At 43.7% G+C, this 12,545-nt stretch overlaps 1 protein-coding gene across 1 annotated transcript in view; it reads right to left on the bottom strand.

The window, feature by feature from the left end:
* MAP6 (microtubule associated protein 6) overlaps positions 1-12,545 on the bottom strand; it is a 49,308-nt gene that overhangs the window by 15,037 nt on the left and 21,726 nt on the right. The window lies entirely within an intron of this gene.

The raw sequence follows: 12,545 nt of genomic DNA on the forward strand, positions 1-12,545 counted from the left end.
TGTTAAAGTCAGTAGTCCTGGACACCCCTTAGCCATGGCTGTAAGTAGAAATTGTTATGATCCCACCTACATTGCACCTGTTAGACAGAAAATTAGCAGTGTCTGCTAAGACCCTGAATTCGAGGACCTTGAATGTCAAACTGAAGAACCAGGAATCTCCTGGTGCTCTCGTGAGCCCCAGCTCTGCCCGCAGACCAGCGGACACAGCTGCACTCTTCCTCCTCCTCCTCCTCCTCCGTGCCACCCCGGGAGCAGCGGCGGCGTGTGTGTGACCTGTCGAGTCTGCCCACCCAAGCTGATTTTTAATAAAGGCATTGAAAAGGAGAAAGATCTCCTGCCCTATTTATTTCAGGTGGTGAGGAGCTTTCTCCCAGCAATGACAGGTACTGAAAAGTCCCAGTCCAGCAGTCACTCCTGAGGGCAGTGGCCCACCAAAGGCAAGGAGCAATGGCAAGGAAGGCTCAGTGGTAGCAGAGAGTCCCTTGGGCAGGATGAGAGGAATGATGGATTTGTCTTTACAAACAAGCTGTGGGTCTGCTGGTAGGTAAAACTAGCACTGGGAGATAAAAGAAACAATGGGAAGGGTTCCACTGATTGTTGAATGGAAAAAGATATTTGCTTTTACAAATAAACTTTAGGTTTGCTCATAAATGAAATTAGACATTGAAAGATGAAAGAAACAATGGGGAAGAAAAACTCCTAAATTCCGCAAGAATTTAAAATTAAAAGGGAGGGTTATATATTAGAGGGGAATCTTTGCTATCAGGCGTTCCGGGAAGTCTGTACCTCTCCAGTACCTCAGCCAATGGGGAAAGAGAGAAGGGAAATGTGCCCAGGAAATTAGGATAAAAAGGAGGCTGCATCCTCCAAAAATTGGAGAGATCACAGAGGAATGCTCCACGGCCTCTCCCTTTATTCGAATAAAGCCAGGAAGGACTACTCTGCCTCCTTTTTGGACACAAACTTCTGGTGTTTTGTGGATTGATTTTCCTAACAAGGAGAAGACCAGCACCAAAACCCACAACCGGCAAACACCGAACCATCTCCAGATAAAGAAACTCCCGACCACCACACTGCGTCTCCCCCTCCCCCAGAGCCATTCCAATGATATGCCAAGGCCCTGGCAGCATCTTTTGTCTTTCAAATCAAGGTCCATTCACCATCTCTATGACAACAAATGGAGGAAAATTCCCTGAAGAAAGAAAAGGAAAACCTAACCCCCAACACTAGGGAAATGACCGCTGTAAGGGGGCTGCCAGTCGATCCCTTCCCGTAATACTTTTGAACACCTTAATCAGTTTCAACCAAACTTGCCAAACGGGAATGAAGATATTGGGGTTTACTTCTATGAAAATAAGCACTGTATTGAGTCCAGAGGATCAGGAAAGCTTAAGTATGGACATGTGCATGTCATCAGAGGATGCTCAGGCAGGGATGCTAGGGCTGCGAAAGATCATCTGTTGTCCTGGCTGAGGACAGAAAACCCAGCCCGGCCACCCTTGCCTTGCCTGCCCTGTCGTCTCCTGCTGCAAGGAAAGCAAAGTGCATCCATGAGTTCCAAGTAGGAGCTCTCGTTGTCAGGGAGCAGAGCAGGGGGGTGGGAGAAAGAGTAACACCACCTTTCCCTTTGTCCTTCGAATCACACGCTTGACTGCAGAGCACCGCCTTTGTGTGTGTGTGTGTGTGTGTGTGTGTGTGTGTGTGTCCGGTCTTTTCTTTCTGGGGGCAGTCCATGAGATTTAGAAATTTTTAATCTGTGAAAAATGCGTATTTTCTGATTGGCTTTTCTCAAATACTAAAGTGAATATTATATGTGTTATGTTAGAAAGTTGTGCTGTATTAATTTTTTTAAGTAGTGTGTTAAATATAGTTTGGGGTTATAACATAATGTTAAAATAAAAACTATGTATGTAACATACTTTTTTTTTTAAAAAGAGGGCTCCCACCGAGATGGCAGCCACAGGACACCTAAATCTTTCAGAGAAAGAGAATTTATTGCTCCATTATCAGGAGAAACGAACTTCTTCCTGCCTTGGCTCAGGTGTCCTCTGAATATGCCATTAGGATTAATAGGAAGAAGTTGACACTGACCACACAGAATCCTTTGTTTGAATGGAATTTATGCATCATGTATGAGGTGTATGAATATGCAACAGGCTGTTGTTTTTAAGGGTTAATCCTCTGTTAACGGGTGTCCTTTTTGGGCTTATGCTGCCCAGGAAAAGGTACCCGGAATGTCTGTAACTCTTTGTTTTTATTGTCTCATATTGTCCTAATCCAAATTGTCCAAATTTTTATTACTCTAATTATATTGTTGTTTTTATAACAATTTTATTACTATTAAACTTTTACAATTTTAAAAACGAGTGACTGGCATTTTTCACAAATCTATTTGTTATTTTTGCCTGTTGCTGCTTGTTAGTAAACTATTTTTTCAGTTATCTACTAGTCTCTGTTTCTTACTGGTGGAAAGGGATTGTTAGAACCTATAAAGGGAGACAGCTCATTCCAGAGCATTATCCTTTAAATTGCCTTGAATAAAGCCAGAATGACAAACTCAAAGTTCATCCTTAACTCCTCAGAAGTGGTTTCTTCCTAGGATCCACTTTTGTTCCAAAGTAGACTATATATTTTCAATATGCAGAAATAAATAAAATGGTGGACTAATTATCTCTGCCAATATCTACATGTCTCTCAGATTTCTTTCCTAGTGTTATAGGTGAATATATGCAATGCAACGGTTGGCTGACACAATTAAGAGATTAATATTATGTGTATGTTAAGAAGTTTTATTGATGCATAGTTATGTTATTGTGATGTGTTCTCCCATACTCCTCTTTCCCCTCCCATTTTATTGTTGTCACAGGGTGGCCTTGGTAGTCGGGGCATTTGGGGAGAGGGCAGGCTTGTTCCTGGGGGGGCACAGCATGGCAACACCTGACCTTCAATCAAATTGCAGGAAAGGAGTCTCCACTAATGGACAGTGAAGATTTGACCTACTGATTTGGGAGGGACTAGGGTTACCTGATGCAACACCAGGGTATAAAAGGTGGAGCAGCCGTTTTGTGGATGGTGGTTTAGTTCCATGCTCCCAGCGCTGTAATTTTTCCTTTTTCAGTGTTTTGCTGTATTTTGTTAAGGTTTAATATAAACCTTTGAAATTTTAAAAGTGAGTGTCGTTTCTCACACTGGCAACTTCAAAACGCATTCGTTGTTTTTGGTTGTATTTGTGGCAGAAGTAGAAATCTCAAAGGTGAAAATCACAATAGCTTTCCTCAAGATCAGTGAATGGGCACATGGGGAGTATCCAAATGGTGTTCTGCAGCTAAGGGAAAGAGGTAAAGTTCATGTTTCTCATTCATTCTCAGGACAGCTGAACAACCAGCCCCCATGGATTGCCGGGTAAACCAGCAAGACCACAGATTGCATCTACAGAACCAGAGACAAAGGATGGAGGCTGTTGTACTGTGGATGTAGGGAGTGGATTTTAAAGGTGGAACACAAACCAGCATTTATTCATTCTTCTGCTCGTAGAATGCTGGTTTATATAGAAGCGAGCTCCGAAACAGCATGACTGTATTTGTTACCACATTGCCTAGCAACTTCATTAACAGATCTATTATGCAAACATAAACATGTAGGAAGTGACAGGCTTTTCCCCCAAACCCCTGTGATCTCTGCAGAAAAGGCACAGAAAAGCCTTTTATTCCCTGTGGGCTGTCAGGGAATGCATTTCTGCAACAGAGCTGGGCTCTTAATGCAACAATCAGTTTCATCGGACTGTGAAAAATGAGACTGCTTGTCTCCATCCTTGCTTTGCTGGTCTGAATGCAGATGTAACAATTCTGTGAGTACTCAGCTCCACTGTTCTTGGTGACTGGACTTCACCCTTGACTACTTTATGTCTCCCAAGATGAGCCTTTGCAGGCAGATAATGAAACAGCCATTTTTAGGTGTGGGCACATTGGTGCACTGTGTCTACCAGCTCTGGAATAGTTCAGCCACAACCTCTGCAAAGAAGGCTGATGATCTAGAAATACCACACTTTGTTGACAAAGGAATTCTAAATACCAGTGTGTCACATATGTTCAGTGCACATCTAGAAATAATGGGTTGCCCAGAGAAGCTGTTACTGCCCCATCCCTGGAAGAATTCGAGACCAGGTTGGATGGGGCTTGGAATAAGATGACCTTTAAAGGTCCTTTACAACCCTGACTATTCTGTCATTCTGTGTTTATACTTTAAATCTAAATCCACATCTAAATCCTTTTGAGGCAAAGTTTTTAACATCACCAGCTATTACACTACAACTGGTCCCTTCAAGTATGTGAGAGAGCAGGGGCCACGTTCATATGGAACTCTACCACATCTGGGACGGACCAGCAACTGTACCACATCCACAGAATCAGACTGGTTTGATTTGAAAGGCACTTTTAAGTTCATGCCATTCCAACTGCCCTGCCATGGGTAGGGACAGTTCTGACTAGACCACTGAAACACTCAGTGTGTCCAGCTCTCCATATCTGACATCCAGAGCATGCAGAGACAGTGAAGGAGGAGAGAATCCCTGACCATTTACTACAGCTACAGCTCCTGCAACAGGCTGGTCTCAAAGCCTATTAGGATATTTAGGCAACACATAAGCTTTAAATAAGTGTTACTAGATGTCCTGGATTGTAAGGTAAGTGTGTATTCTATTTGCCATCTGTTAGAGGTGGGGCAGTTATCTTCTGTTAATTGGGCAGTTTTTCTTTATCTCTCCCTCTGGGGAGATATCTTCTGTTAATGGGACATTGAGTGTCACTGCATGACTGAAAAAAATTACATCATCCCATTGTGAGATGCTCCACCCAGGGGGAGGAGCCAAGCATTCCTTCCTGGATATAATCTGAGATTTTGGGACACCAGAGCAGACTTTTCCCACTGGATTCCCAGAGGAGCAGCTGTTTTCTCCACTGGATTCCTTGAGGAAGACCAGGCCCATCTACACCACCACTGGACCTTCAGAGGAAAACTACACCCTTTTACAGGATCCCTGCTTCAACAGAACCACACCTGACACTCCAGGAAGACTGCAGCTTTGAACTGGACTGCTACCAATACCCTGACCCACAGGGTGTCAGGTTGGATTCTGTCAGTAGGTTTTTTTGTTTGTATTATTATATTTGTATTTTTAGTTTTCCTAGTAAAGAACTATTATTCCTATTCCCATATCTTTGCCTGAGAGCCTTTTAATTTCAAAACTGTAATAACTCAGAGGGAGGGGGTTTACATTTTCCATTTTAGGGGAGGCTCCTACCTTCCTTAAGCAGACACCTTTCTTTTCAAACCAAGCCACTAGAATAGATACACTCTGCTGATTTCATCAGTGCCCAGAAACTCAGCATGGCTAATGAGAATTCCTAAGTCCCCCCATCTCTACCACAGATGAATGAGGGAAAACAATCTGCTGGGAAGTGCCCTTGGAATATGCCAGTTCCTGAATCCAACCAGACAATTGCTTGGAAAAGCATTAGTTACAATGGACCAGAATTGCAGCCAAGAGTGTGCTAGCAACTTTGCAACCTGGATCTCCATGTTTGAGTGTCAGGCACAGGGAATGTCCTAATGCAAGGTATGAAAGAGAAGGCAGGTGCCCTGCTTGGGGTCTGCATCTCTATTGCTTGTAAGGGTGAAGGGGATGTCTCAGGAAGGTAACCTAAATTCCCTTCCAAGTGTGATGACTCTCAATCAGAGGTCTGTCTGATACTGTTCAACGTCACCATGACCTCATGTTGTCCAAACAATGCATGGCACAGCTGCACTCTCTTAAGGCAGTTGTATTGTACTTCCTGTGCAATGCCCTAGTGCTGGAAGTCTTCAAGGTCAGGTAGGACAGGACTTGGAGCAACCTGGTCTAGTGGAAGGTGTCCCTGCCCATGGCAGGGAGTTGGAACTGGATGGTCTTTAAGGTCCTTTCAAACCCAAACCATTCTGTGATTCTGTCATCTGGAACTGGCCTGATTCTCCAGGATCTTTATGTCACTCAGAAAAGTTGTTATACATTTAAACACTTCTTATATTCAGTGAAGAAGTGAGAGGAAAATTAGTAGCTTTAAGAGTTAATAAAAAAAAATATGCTGGGTATAGTAAAAAATATCTGTGTTCTAAGTTACCATATTGGTTGCTCCTGTAGCAATAAAACTTATGCTGGTTTGGAGAAAGATCCTGTCATTCTGAGACTTCCCTCATTATTATTCAACATTCCAAGGCACATTTGTGGGCAAGGTACCCAAAAAATTACAAATTCCTTCTGCAATCTGAAATAAGCCCTGAAAATGTTACTTTCCCCTTATTTTCAGAACAGCTGGTCATAGTGGTGTCTAGACCTTTGAAGAATTCTGTGCACCAAATTAGCTCTCAGAGTATTCAAGGAATGTGCTAGAACCCATTCTAAAAGAGGCTGGTCTCACAGCTCATTTAAACCTTTGCTCAAGTAGCAAGTATGAACCGTGGACCAGCTCCAGTTTGGATGTAACCAACAGGTACTTAGTTCAGCTCTCAAATTTTTATCAAAGGGATTTTCAATGCTCTTAATTTTGCTGAGGAAGATTTTAATAACTGCTCTTTTAGTGTGAAATGGGGGGTTGAACTGAAATAGCAGCCAAATTTGTCTCCTAATTTTCTGCCTTGCTCTGGTCCCACCCTTACAAAGAATAATTAGAATTTACAGGGAACCCAGCACTGGCCTGAAATAAACCTCAGTGAAAAAGAGTATATCAGGTATCAGGTGACCTTTTGCAAGCCACGTTCAACAGAAAAATTTCCCAGTGAGGTTAAAGAGAGTTTATGTACCTACAGAGCTGATGAGAACATAAGGCTGTCCAGGGCAGGGCAGATGCCTCACCAATGCATAGGCAGTGGATCTTATCAGATGACAGTAGCCTGGGGAGGTGATGGCCTGATCCATATCCATTAAAGCCTAGCCTGGTCTCCACATGCACCACAGAACACCACACTGCTCTTGTGTGAGGCTTTGTCCACCCTGGTTGTTTTAATTGCATTTTCCCTTTCACTGAGGATTGCTGAAGCTGGTGGCAAGATGAAGGTGACCTGAACACCCTCTTTGAGCCCAGCCAGGGCACACTGGGGTTAAAATGAGCTCCCAGTTGTCTCTGAAGATGTTTGTGAAGTCCTGTGTAGGCATAGATTGCCTTTATCTACGGAGGTCAAAGGAAAGACAAAAGGAGGGGAGGGAGGGAGGGAGGGAGGGAGGGAGGGAGGGAGGGAGGGAGGAAGGAAGGAAGGAAGGAAGGAAGGAAGGAAGGAAGGAAGGAAGGAAGGAAGGAAGGAAGGAAGGAAGGAAGGAAGGAAGGAAGGAAGGAAGGAAGGAAGGAAGGAAGGAAGGAAGGAAGGAAGGAAGGAAGGAAGGAAGGAAGGAAGGAAGGAAGGAAGGAAGGAAGGAAGGAAGGAAGGAAGGAAGGAAGGAAGGAAGGAAGGAAGGAAGGAAGGAAGGAAGGAAGGAAGGAAGGAAGGAAGGAAGGAAGGAAGGAAGGAAGGAAGGAAGGAAGGAAGGAAGGAAGGAAGGAAGGAAGGAAGGAAGGAAGGAAGGAAGGAAGGAAGGAAGGAAGGAAGGAAGGAAGGAAGGAAGGAAGGAAGGAAGGAAGGAAGGAAGGAAGGAAGGAAGGAAGGAAGGAAGGAAGGAAGGAAGGGGACAAGGTTTAATCACTTCAAGCTTTCACCTTCTTTGAAGGACTTTAAAGAAAGGCTACATTTGCTCAGCAATAGCACAGGGTGTTCAGTGTATTCTGCTGACAGCAGCTCTGCTGGCACTGAGCCAGGCCAATTCCCTCTTCTTGATGTACACGTACAAAATAATGAATGATGCAGAAAAAGGAGATGGGGGACTTCATGCTGGAGTCCTGCACAGGAGGGATATTTCAAGCTTAGTCTGGAGAAGTACATCTTGGTGAAAAAAGAAGAATATTCTGTTTTTTCACTGAGAAAAAGGAAAACTTTACAAAATGTTAGGCCTGAAATATTTAATTAATTCTAAAACGAAACTTTAATTTTCTTTTTCAGTTTCTTTAATTCTTTCCCATCCTATTTTTTCCCCTTATTCTACTCAGGACAATGCCAAAAACTATGAATCCTCCTATGAAGCAAAGTGCTTCACAAGGAGTATTTCAGAACATCATATTTCTCTTTAATGTTTCTCTAAGCAAAACAGCAACAAAAAAAAAAAAAAAAAGACACATTTGAGCCAAACTAAGCAGAAAATATGTCCAGGATTTTCAAATTATTTTTCCTTTCTGGATTGCAGTGTCACTTACTTTTAAGTATTCTCCTGCTCTTAAAACCAGAAAAGAGGAATTTGGTGAAATGAAGTAGTGGAAAAGCCAGAATCCATAATAATGGGTGGTTGAACTCAATGCGAAAGGAGGACACTGAACTTCAGTATATAATGAGATTTATTTAAGTCATGGTTGTTTAGATGCATATCAAGAGTATTCAGAGTTGTTTTCAGCATCTAACTGCTCCTGAAAAACCATGAGCCAAAGCAGGAGTTATTCCATGACACAGGAATCTCCTCCAGCCCCCCTCTGTATGTCTGGTTCTGGCTGTGATTGGCCAAAGATGCTGGCCTAAATGGGTTCCAGGCAAATTCTGCTCAGAAAGGATTGCTCAGATGAGGAGCAGGCTTGTGTTCTGATCCTAAAGCTGTTCTCTTTTCTACGGTGAACAAAAAGAAATACATTTGCACTCAGCATAAACAGGTGCATTCTCCTGCACACACAGCTCATTTTAAAGATAAGCCTGCTCAATGATTACTGCTTTGCAAGAGCCAAAACCTGCCTCCTAACCCATTTCCAGCCCCAGAGGAATTCTGCCCCATGCTGAGGTCCCCCATGCAATAGTAAACAGTGCAATGTGCTCTTGCCTCGCGGAGAAATAAACCTAAAATTCTGGGTCAGAGTGATTTCTTGCTTCACCTGACATTTTACTGCAACACAACATGTCCTCTGCACCCCAAAATACTGGAGCTGTTGGAAAGAGTTTGGAGGAGGCAGCAGAGATGCTGCGAGGGCTAGAATCCCTCTGTTTTGGAGACAGGCTGGGGAGCTGAGGGTTTTCACCTGGAGAAGGCTCTGAGACCTTAGAGACCCTGCCAGTACCTAAAGAGGCTCCAAGTGAGCTGGAGAGAGACTTAAGACAAGGGACTGGAGTGACAGGACAAGGGGAATGGCTTCTCATGGACAGAGGGCAGGGTTAGATGGGATATTGGGCAGGAATTCTTCCCTGTGAGGGTGGCAAGGCCCTGGCACAGGCTGCCCAGAGAAGCTGTGACTGCCCCATGCCAGGAAACATCCAAGGTCAGGCTGGATGGGGCTCAGAGCAACCTGGTCTAGTTGAAGGTGTCCCTGCCCATGGCAGGGGGGTGTAACAAGATGATCTTTAATATCACTTCTAAACCAAACCAGTCTGTGATTCTGTGATTCAGCCATTTAATTCCATTTTCCATCCCAGACTTCTTTAGTTAAAAAGTCAATTTCAACCAATTTCTGATTTCAATGGTCTTGTTAACATACAAATTTGCCACTGCAGTGCAAGAACACCCTTGTCACTGCCTGCTGCATCCAGTGGCCCATCTCCAGCTCCTATATGGAGGCTTAATGTCATATTCATCCTCTAATCCCTGTGCTATTCTCTTGAACACAATAATTTACTGTTAAGCTTCAGTGAGATTTTGAAGGGTACAAAGAAGCTTCTGGTGGCCAAGAGCATTTTTTCCCCAAACATTAGTAATCAGCCTCTAAGACATGCACATACACACAAAACACATGTACAGGGAGCTAGTCTGTTTGGATAAGCCAACTGTGTACAAAAACTAAAACAATGCAAAATATATTAATGAATTAATTTGAAACTTGGGTAATGGACAATGGAGTGAATGTGAGCAGGATGGGGAGGGATCAGTATCTCTAAACATCCCTGGTTAGGGCCCATCAAGCACAGCACTGGCACAAAAGAGGAGAAAATACTGAGTCTCCAAGAAGGTGACTTCAGCACTGGCTGAAGGATGTTATGATCAAGAATATGTACTGGAAAGCATGAAACCAAGTCATTTGGCAGAGCAGAACCATGTTGCCATCCATTTAGAAAAGCTGTTTGAGTCAGCAGCCCCCAAATCATGGATATTGCATTGCCTGAGGACCATGCAATGTGGACTTTCAAGGAGGATGAATTATTGTGCAGGCCATCATGATTAAAATGTCACAAAACCAGGACTGAAGGTGACAGTGAACACTGCAGAGGGCCAAAGAGCTGAGTAAGACACAGAGTTGTGGGTGAGTAACTCTAAGAGTAACACCCCAGACAGTGTGAAGAGGTGCATGTTTGATGCAAAAGGGTGAGATAAATCCTTGTGCCCAGACTGAGTGGCACATCTAGGCAGCTTTGTCACACCAAATCGACTTTGCAGACCTCAGAGTAAACATCAGCACCCCCATGATTGTTTCCTTCTTTCCACTACTGCCTCCAGCTTAGATCTGCTCTCCAGCCTCCAGCCTGCACCCAGTGCCCTGTGCTCCCAGCCACAGGGAGAGCACAGTCTGAGGCTGATAGAGGATTTCCATCAGCATCTGCAACAGCCCAGGAGCCCAAAGCTATCCCTATCCCTGGCAGCTAAACACCTGCCAAAGGGAACAGCATGGATTCTGGGAGCCTAACACTTGGAGATCCCACAGCAGAAATCACAGACACCAGGAAAAGGTGTATCTGGGGAGAGAGGTTAAACCAAACAACACTGACACCTCCTGGTATGAATCACAGCCCTGTGGAAATTTGCCAGTTTGCGCCACTCTGAATTTCCCTGTGTATTATAAACTTGTGGGTTCTGCTAAGGAAGGGACACATGTTGGCCATTCCATATAGCAGTTCTCATGTTGTCTCCATACAGGCTCAAGCCTGTACAGATGATGAACTCAATGTTACTGTCACCAAGGAAGCCAGACCATGCAGCATGCTGGAAAAGCTCCCAGGGTGATCACAGCCTGAGACTGCTTGCAGAAATAATCCATCTGTAAATGTCATGTTCACCCCTGGAAAATGGGTCAGGATCAGGTCAAAGTTCTGCTAACACACCATTTAATTGCCTGTACATCTATTCTCCAGTGGGCTGGTCTAGGAGCAGCAACTCAGCCCCCTTGTCCTCCATAAGGACAGATGACTGTAAAATTTGCCACACAGTAAACCAACAAAGCAGTTTGTTTAGTATCCATAGTATGGATGCTTTGACACAACATCATCTGTATTGACAGAGTGCTGTAGGATTGGGAAAAGTGTTGCTACAGGCAGTTCTGGATAGACTGCAGGAACCAGGACATGAGAAGAGCCTGTAGCAGGACTTCTGCCCCTGCCACTGAAAAGCTTATCTGTAACTCAGGAAATCTTGCTCTGAGTTAAAAACCACATAAGCTTTGGTGAAAGACAGTTTTGCCTTTCATTGAGTTATTTTGGTGCCACAGGATTGATGCTTTCAGCTGACAGTAAAAATCTTGCTGTGGAAGCAGATGTGGGAAGATAAGCTGGAATTTCTGACTGACCAACAGTTCACTTTACAAACTATAACAGCTACACCATATTTTCACAAAGCAGAAATCTTCTGCACATTCCTCAGAATGTGTGGAGTCTTCTCCCCGAAGTCAGGATGCCTTTCATGGTTACTCCCCTGGTGGCTGAGTGATCGGACTGTCCGATCATCAATTCGTGGTCAGTTACATTGACTCCTAATCTATAGTGTTCCTTTGCTAGCTATAGCATAGATACATTTTTATTGTGCACTGTTTTATGTCATCTAGTAGTAGCCTTTTGTTTTATCCTGTGTAGGAAGTAACTCTGTTTAAGGCCTTTCATCCCTTAAACTTCTGTCTTTTCAATAAATAACTATTTTATAATAGACCTCATTGGCCATTCTTAAGAACTTGCAAGCCAGAGAGATTTAGCTGTGGGTCACCTGAGTAAAGCTGATGCCAAATATCTGAACCTAAGGCAGGGCTTGTCTAACACTCTCACTCGATCCATAATAGAGCCAAAGTGCTCTTTTGGGAGTTTGCTGGGTCAAAGGGCACCCCATATCTGACTCTCTGTTCAAGACAACACACACAAATGCACAGAAATATGGAAATGTGAATTAACTAGGCTCATCTATTAGGGTCCCAGGAATAAAAACCCTTAAGAAGAAACCTTCATGTTAGGAAAAGTGGAAGAAATTACAAAGACAACATAGCATTGGAAATTCTTCTCTCCTCTAAGTGCAAAGATTTTTTTTAGTGTAATTCATGGTGAATGCAATGATGTAATCAAAAATCTGATGGGATGCAGAGAAACTGGCAGCTGCCTGCCTCTGCTCATCCCCATGCAAAAAGGGCACAATGAATCACTGAATCTTTAAGAATGGAAAAGTCCTCTAAGATTATCAAGTCCAACCAGTCCCCCAGCACTGCCAAGCCCACCACTAACCCATGTTTCCAAGTGCTATAACCATCTGTCCCTGTTAAATCTGT

This window comes from Ammospiza nelsoni, chromosome 2 (assembly GCF_027579445.1).
Source record: "Ammospiza nelsoni isolate bAmmNel1 chromosome 2, bAmmNel1.pri, whole genome shotgun sequence".
NCBI lineage: Eukaryota > Metazoa > Chordata > Aves > Passeriformes > Passerellidae > Ammospiza > Ammospiza nelsoni.